Genomic DNA, 8,248 nt, shown 5'->3' with positions numbered 1-8,248 from the left:
GACGTCACAAGCTTGTACAGTAGAACCAATCGGAATCAGTCTATAACAAGCACTTCCCGAGTTCGTTTGTTCACGTGCGAGTGTTTCAATACATTGAATAAGTAAAACTAACATTTACTGTGTGTTTGTAAGGTAAATAAATGGGAGAAGAGACTTTAAAAAGACAAGTATTGCACAGGCAGGCACGGAAAATAGTGTTTAAGATGTATAATTATTTTAAAAACATTAACGAGCAGAACGCTGCCGGCCATCTTGATGCTGGCAGCAACGTTGCCAACATGCAAAAAACGACTGCAGAAGCATGTGGTGTGGGATTGAGAACAGTGCAAAGAATATTATTAGTGAAGGAAAGAGGGTTTGTTTGGTGTCATGCTTACAGTAATCAACGGCTAAGGTCATTATTGTCTTTTGATAATTTAAATTCTCTCCTGCGCTATTTGTATTGCACATGCTCGTGAAGTACGCTGCCTTGCTCTCCCTATCTGTCTCTCTCGACGCAAACGCTAGCAGACAACCGCCTTCCGAATTGCCGTCGACTCTAAAAGCGCGTCAGCTACTCTGGCTATTTACGCCCTCTTGTCGTACTAGTACAAGTAACTGAATCTGCATGATCTTCAGCTTACCAGAAAAGGTTGCTATGGTGATGTGGAGGCTAGAGGGGGGGGGGTCGTCGTATGGTGACTTACTTACTTACAAATGGCGTTTAAGGAACTCGGAGGTTCATTGCCACCCTCTCATAAGCGCGCAATCGGTCCCTATCCTGTGCAAGACTAATCCAATCTCTATCACAATATCCCATCTCCCTCAAATCCATTTAATATTATCCTCCCATCTACGTCTCGGCCTCCCCAAAGGTCTTTTTCACTCCGGCCTCTTAACTAACACTCTATATGCACTCTATTTGGATTCGCCCACACGTGCTACATGTCATGCCCACCTCAAACGCCTTGATTTAATGCTCCTAATTATGTCAGGTGAAGAATACAATGCGTGCAATTCTGCGTTGTGTAACTTTCTCCATTCTCCTGTAACTTCATCCCTCTTAGCCACAAATATTTTCCTAAGAACCTTATTCTCAAACATCCTTAATCTCTGTTTCTTTCTCAAAGTGAGAGTCCAAGTTTCACAACCATACAGAATAACCAGTGATATAACTGTTTTATAAATTCTAACTTTTAAGACTTTTGGCAGCTGACTAGATGATAAAAGCTTCTCAACCGAATAATAACAGGCATTTCCCATATTTATTCTTTGTTTAGTCTTTCTCCCGAGTGTCAGTTATATTTGTTACTGTTGCACCAAGATATTTAAATTTTTCCACCTCTTCGAAGGATAAATCTTCAAGTTTTATAATTATTTATATTTCGTAAAATATTTTGGTCACGACACATAATCATATACTTTGTCGTTTCGGGATTTACTTCCAAACCTATCGCTTTACTTGCTTCAAGTAAATTTCCATGTTTTCCCTAATAGTTTGTGGATTTTCTCCTAACATATTCACGTCATCCGCATAGACAAGAAGCTGATGTAACTCGTTCAATTCCAAACCCCGTCTGTTATCCTGAACTTTCCTAATGGTATATTCTAGAGCGAAGTTAAAAAGTAGAGATGATAGTGCATCTCGTCGTATGGTGACATTCGACCAAAATTTCAACGCCGATTCCATATAGCTGGACCTACAGACAAAACACTTCACACGCTGGTGATCAAGTCTAAGCGTACTCGGATTGTCACACCGTAGCCCGTACGAGGACGTCCATCATCCTCTGAAACGTCATCAGTTTGTCCATCGAACCACCTGCAGGTGGAGCTCCACCAGTGTAGTAATGGGTCGGGTGAGAACACGTCCTTTGATAAATGCACACGCACAGAAGTCACACGCTGTGCAAATTCCTCGTCATGCAGGTGGTGCAGAATCTGCAGCTGGCACGACTTCTTCAGCGTGAAACGCAACACCTATATAGAACCTGTATAGCACCCACAGGTATTCTACATAAAGATCTGCAGAATAGTGAAGTTATGCACCTGTCGTTTTTGTAACAAATGTTGCAAAGTAACTAACATGGCGACTATTAGAATGAATTTCCGCTATGTGAAGCATTGTTCGCGATCATCTTACATCGTCTATTCTTATTCAAAATTTCATATATTGTATGTGAAATATAATAATAATAATAATAATAATAATAATAATAATAATAATAATAATAATAATAATAATAATAATAATATATTTTAGCTGGCAGAATTAAGGCCGTAAGGCCTTCTCTTCCACTCAACCAGCAAAAAGTATACATAAATATGTATGAACTTACAAATAATTCAACAATTTGATTTAGATAAGAGCTACCTACATGTATACAAGAGTTATTTACGAATTAAACAACAAAATACTATGAACTATTAATTAAACACTGAAATACAAACTATGTAGCAGAATTAAGCTAAAATATATAGAATGTTAATATATGTCAAATAATGTTAGATAATAGAAAGAGATTATTATGAGACAATTTTGAAAATACAGCACTATCAGGATGCATGTCTAAAGGAAGGAGTAACAATGTAGACAGTGATAGTTGATGTCAGTATGATTGGAGTGAAATGCTAAGAAGGTTATCTTTTAAGCTGTTCTTAAAGGTGTTTGTTGTCTTGCAGCCCCTAATACTATGTGACAGGGAATTCCATTGTCGTGAGGTGGATACTGTAAAAGATGATTAATAACGAGATGTTCTATGAAGAGGTATACTTAGCGTGCAACAGATAAGTGATCTGGTATTTACGTTGTGGTTAGAGTATAGATAGGAGAAACGAGACGAAAGGTAATTTGGTGTTGAAGTGTGCAGAATTCGAAAGAGTAAAGACAAAGAGTGTAAAGTTCTACGTTCTTTAAGTCGGAGCCACGAAAGACTTGCGAAGGACGGTGATATGTGATCATATCGTCGGATGTTGCATACGTATCTGACGCACATATTCTGAACTCGCTGTAACTTGACTGACAGTTCAGACGTTGTGGTTAGAGTATAGATAGGAGAAACGAGACGAAAGGTAATTTGGTGTTGAAGTGTGCAGAATTCGAAAGAGTAAAGACAAAGAGTGTAAAGTTCTACGTTCTTTAAGTCGGAGCCACGAAAGACTTGCGAAGGACGGTGATATGTGATCATATCGTCGGATGTTGCATACGTATCTGACGCACATATTCTGAACTCGCTGTAACTTGACTGACAGTTCAGAACTTAGGTCACTTAACAAAACGTCACAATAATCGAAGTGCGGCATTACTAGGGTTTGTACTAGGGTAAGTTTTATTACTGGGGCAAGAAGTTTCTTAAGCGACTCAAACAGTGAATGGAGGAACAGATTTTTTTTATCGTTTCTTGAACTTGAAAATTCCAATTTAGATTATTATCGAAAAAGAAGCCAAGATTTTTTACGACAGATGAATAAGGGATTAGCGTAATGGGGAATGTTCAATTCCTGTAACAAACGCCGCACTGATTTTGGACTAAGTTCGATGGAAAACGGGAAGAAACAATTTGAATAATTTCGAGGGAAAAATTGTTCCGGGGCCGGGTATCGAACCCGGGACCTTTGGTTTGACGTACCAACGCTCTCCCACTGAGCTACCCGGGAACTCTACCAGACACCGATCCAATTTTTCCCTCTATATCCACAGACCTCAAAGTGCGCTGACAACCGTCAAGCAACCAACATTTGAGTGCACACTGACTCTGTGTGACTTTAAATTGTGGTTTTCTGTTACGTACAGTGACGTTTATTATGCAAATTAAGCTTTCAGAAATAACTCCCTGTAAAGTTAATTTGAATAATTTCGAGGGAAAAATTGTTCCGGGGGCGGGTATCGAACCCGGGACCTTTGGTTTGACGTACCAACGCTCTCCCACTGAGCTACCCGGGAACTCTACCCGACACCGATCCAATTTTTCCCTCTATATCCATAGACCTCAAAGTGGGCTGACAACCGTCAAGCAACCAACATTTGAGTGCACACTAACTCTGTGTGACTTTAAATTGTGGTTTTCTGTTACGTACAGTGACGTGTATTATGCAAAGTAAGCTTTCAGGAATAACTCCCTGTAAAGTTAATTTGAATAATTTCGAGGGAAAAATTAACTCTACAGGGAGTTATTTCTGAAAGCTTAATTTGCGGGAAGAAACAAATTTATGAACCAACATCCGACTTTAAAAATCATCATTTGCAGATAATTAAAATTATGAGCCTATTCATTGGAAGCTGGGGAACTGTAACAAAATATTTTCTAAATTTTTGTGAACAATTTAATTTTTATCAAGAACAATCTATAATGAAATAGTCCTTACTGCTTATTTCCAATGGTTGGTCACTGCAAGTCTCAAAGCGTATGGTGGGGCGCAATGCGATCGCGCCACTTTGGAATGTTTTACGCCACAATGTGATAGCGCCATAATTTTAAGAAAGAAAAGTTAGGTGGTACTAGTACTGCAAGCAGGGTCTAGTGACAGACGCTTGGCGATTCTGTTTATATGTAGGCTGTCTATGGTGTGTGAATCCACTTACTGCCAGCAGGGTCAATACAGTTACGCTAGTCTAGCGATGGAAATTGTGGAACAAAGGTCTAAAAGAGGGAGTGACTTGCTTCTGAAGGATGGCTATAAGTTTCGGAAAGCATATGAAGAGCCCACTGCAAGAATGATGGATGTCACTTTCTTGTCGAAAATGAACCAAGACTGTCAATGCATAGCTTAATACATATAGAATGTACATAGAGAGTTACATGGCATTAACACTGATAGTCATTGTCCAGTAATGATCGGAAAATCACAGTTAAGCTTTGAGCGCTAAGCATTTCAAACTTTCAATTGCTTCTCCTGAAAAATGTAATCCAAATGACATCCATCATTCTTGCAGTGGACTCTTCATATGTATATACACGGCCATATTCGATGGCGGTGTACAAATAAATCTTGTAGGGCGAAAATAATTTATTACTACTAAGGACTTAATGGAAGAGAATGAAGATGATGGCCACAACCATGGAACCAACGATAGAAGTTTAATACGTCAAATAGTCTGCGCATCGTTTAAAAGAGATGATATTGATGAATTACAGTAAAGACCTTCGCAAATTATTTCTAAAGTTGTCAATGAGACTGGAGCAATAATTTCATCAACATTACATTTCTCAGCTCCCCAGAAAAGAAGGTTAATACAAAACAATATTCAGAGAATGGAAGTTTTAATTCAAAAATACAAATCCGGCCAGATATCACGAATAAAATATGTAAAAAATATAGTAGCTGAATAAAGCTAAATAAACCTAAAGCTGTAATAATAACGAATTAAGCGTTTTATGGATAAGTTATGTGACTAATGTTTTTATCAAGAGCATAATTTTTTATCACACCATATTAATATGTCAGTCCACAGTCTGAACCACGATAGCATTATATGAATCGTAGTAAAAAGTGGGACTGAATATTATGCTCTAACTAGACTATCATAGACGGAGTTATGGGGGGGGATGGGAGGGCACTGCTCCCCCCCCCCAAACTTGTCTCAACTCTCTTTTTTTTATTGACTTAGAAAATATTGAATTTCAAAGATTTTTTTTTTTTTTTTTTTGCTTTTGTTTACGATTAAGTTTCTGTGCTTAAATTGACGAATTAATGTCTTCAGACCATGTGTCTGGACTATAATATTTATTTTAAATTTCAGAATGTATAAGAATTTCTGTACCTCATTTGAGGAATGAAAGCATTGTAATGTTTCCTTTGTAACAGCCTGTACTCATGTGTTAGAAGTCTGCAGGTGTTCAGGCCGCCACTTGAGAAATATGAATAACATACTGCACAACATTGCAGAAAAAAGAAAAGTGATTCCGGTATAATGTGTAAACTTGAAGACGAGATTAAATAAAATAATTACAGTTTACATTTCATACGACATCTCCAGGAAAGCTTAATATAAATAAGTTTCTGCTTGCACTGTTCGTAGTTCTATGATGTACAGTACATTAAAAACATTATTTTCTTAATATGAACCTTACTTTTGCATCAAAAATTTAGTATCACGAAATTAGCCGAGTCTATCTTATAAAGACAGTTGAATGTATAAAATGGAAATAATAGAAATGGAAGATTGCCAAAAGAAATCCCACGTTACTAGCCAGGAAGGAGAAGGAATTTAGAACATCGGAGAAAAAGCTGTAAAAACCAACATAAACATCAGTTTGGCTACCGTATAAGTGAGAATGATAACATGTTCGAAAATAGGTTTTTTTTTTTTAATGACGTATACTGACACATTTAATTATCATACTCTTACCAAGTCTAATTTATAACAGTCACGAAGTTTGAGTTGTTGAGGGTACTAGGAACAAGAGACTGTGCCGGTACTATTTCGCATTGTCTGTGACGAGGCGATAGTAGCGATTCGAATGGTTAGCAACTACTGTATCTATGGTTGCAGATTCCCTACGTATTTAGCTTCGTGATTGTATATACTAGACTCTGGTACCATCAACATTAGTCTCTCTTACTCTGAATGAGGACATACCTACGACTAAATTCATTGTCAGAAATTTAGAATTAAAGAATTTTAAATGTAGAGAGAACGAATTCACAAATAAAATAAACAAAGTAAACATATAAATAAAAAGAAGGGAATGAGCGAAGAAATGTAAGAAAACAAATAAGAAGAAATAAATAACGCACAAATTATATACGTAGGTACCAGAGTTCAGCATTGGAGTTAAATCGCTCGCTTGAACTCGGTCGAATGCCGCACCCTCGAGTGAGATAAGTTCGGTCGTGACACGCTCGTAATAAATACAAGCACAGTACAAGATCATCTCACCGACATGTCTTAGCTTGTATGGAAGGCGACAAATAAGATACACATATGTTTTGCTCACACGGTAAAAATATGGCATTATTTTCTGCGATTATGACAAACGTTTAATGGAACAGTCAATGGAATGTACCAAAACAGGAACAAGAAGTTATAAATAAAATAGTATGAAAAACTTCGATATACAGTTATTATTGCTAATTAATAATTATTATTCAATATTTGATTTACCACATAAGTAATATGATAGGTCAATACATAGTGTTCCGCCTATATACTGCGACAATGTAGAAACGTTTTACAAAATATTATTGATATAGCAGTAGATTAATAACAATATTAGTACAGAGATAACGTCCCAGAAAATATATATATATATTTTTTTTTAATCCGTGGCGCTACAGCCCGTGAAGGGCCTAATAAAACTAATAATCATACTGCACAATTGTTACAGACGCAAAGATTGATACACTAATTATTAGAGATTATTATTATTGTTATTATTATTATTATTATTATTATTATTACTAGAAAACTTGATACGATTCTTGTGTTATCGTAATTGTGCTCTCCGTTTATAATAATTACATTTACATCCAATAACATCTATCAGATGTGGCAAAAACAAAATCACTCCTGTGTGGAAACAAAAAAAAAAAAAAAAAAAGACATTTACCTACAACATTTATATTATATTTTAAAGCAAGTTATGTAGTTGTACTATGGAGAGGTTAGTTAAACAGTGCAAAGTTTTGAAATGATAAACATCTATGACGTTACTGCACAGTTCATCACTGTAACAAGAACGAATGTCTAACGCTCGGCTTGTACCGTTCGAGGATTTATCGCTCGCGATAATTTTACCCATCATGCATGTGCGCTACCTATCGGATTATGCTATGAACTACTTGGCGCTCGAGCGAAAACGTCCGATGCAGACCTCTGGTAGGTACAAAAGGGAAATGGATGAAGGAAACAAAAAAAAATTGGATGAAGAATTGTCAAAAATTTTCTTGTAGAATTTGTTACATTTAACCAATACAGAAATCGGGGCATCACTGTAATATTTTTAGGCTCGTTCAGTTAGAATCTATTCTACAATACAAAACAAACTACGCCTACGATCGAAAGAATGTCTCAGTTTTATAGGTTCCTATATCATGCTTCCCCTTCTTCTCACATTCCTATCAGGATTTACTGGCAGCAACTCCTCCAAGGAAAATAACTCTGAAGAGAACACACTTCTTTTATAAAAGGAACGTAAAGAATTTAAGAGATAAGTAGCGTTGTGGAGCAGTGGAAATCAAAGTCTTGTGTCGATTACATGCGCAATAAATTATTGTTAAGTAGAGTTACGTGAGGAAACAGACAAACCAAACTAAGACCGCACATTTC

The 8,248-nt window shown here is 36.8% G+C and overlaps 2 non-coding genes across 2 annotated transcripts; both read right to left on the bottom strand.

Annotated features, from left to right (window-relative positions):
- Window positions 1-3,564: 3,564 nt before the first annotated feature.
- On the bottom strand, window positions 3,565-3,636 carry TRNAD-GUC (transfer RNA aspartic acid (anticodon GUC)). The gene has a single exon. It is a non-coding gene; the product is annotated as a tRNA-Asp (tRNA).
- A 214-nt stretch (window positions 3,637-3,850) lies between these two features.
- Window positions 3,851-3,922, bottom strand: TRNAD-GUC (transfer RNA aspartic acid (anticodon GUC)). The gene has a single exon. It is a non-coding gene; the product is annotated as a tRNA-Asp (tRNA).
- Between the last annotated feature and the right edge of the window lie 4,326 nt (window positions 3,923-8,248).

This window comes from Periplaneta americana, chromosome 13, assembly GCF_040183065.1.
Source record: "Periplaneta americana isolate PAMFEO1 chromosome 13, P.americana_PAMFEO1_priV1, whole genome shotgun sequence".
NCBI classification, from domain to species: domain Eukaryota; kingdom Metazoa; phylum Arthropoda; class Insecta; order Blattodea; family Blattidae; genus Periplaneta; species Periplaneta americana.
Note: the sequence above shows the minus strand (reverse complement) of the source record. Positions and strands in the feature narration are given on the sequence as shown.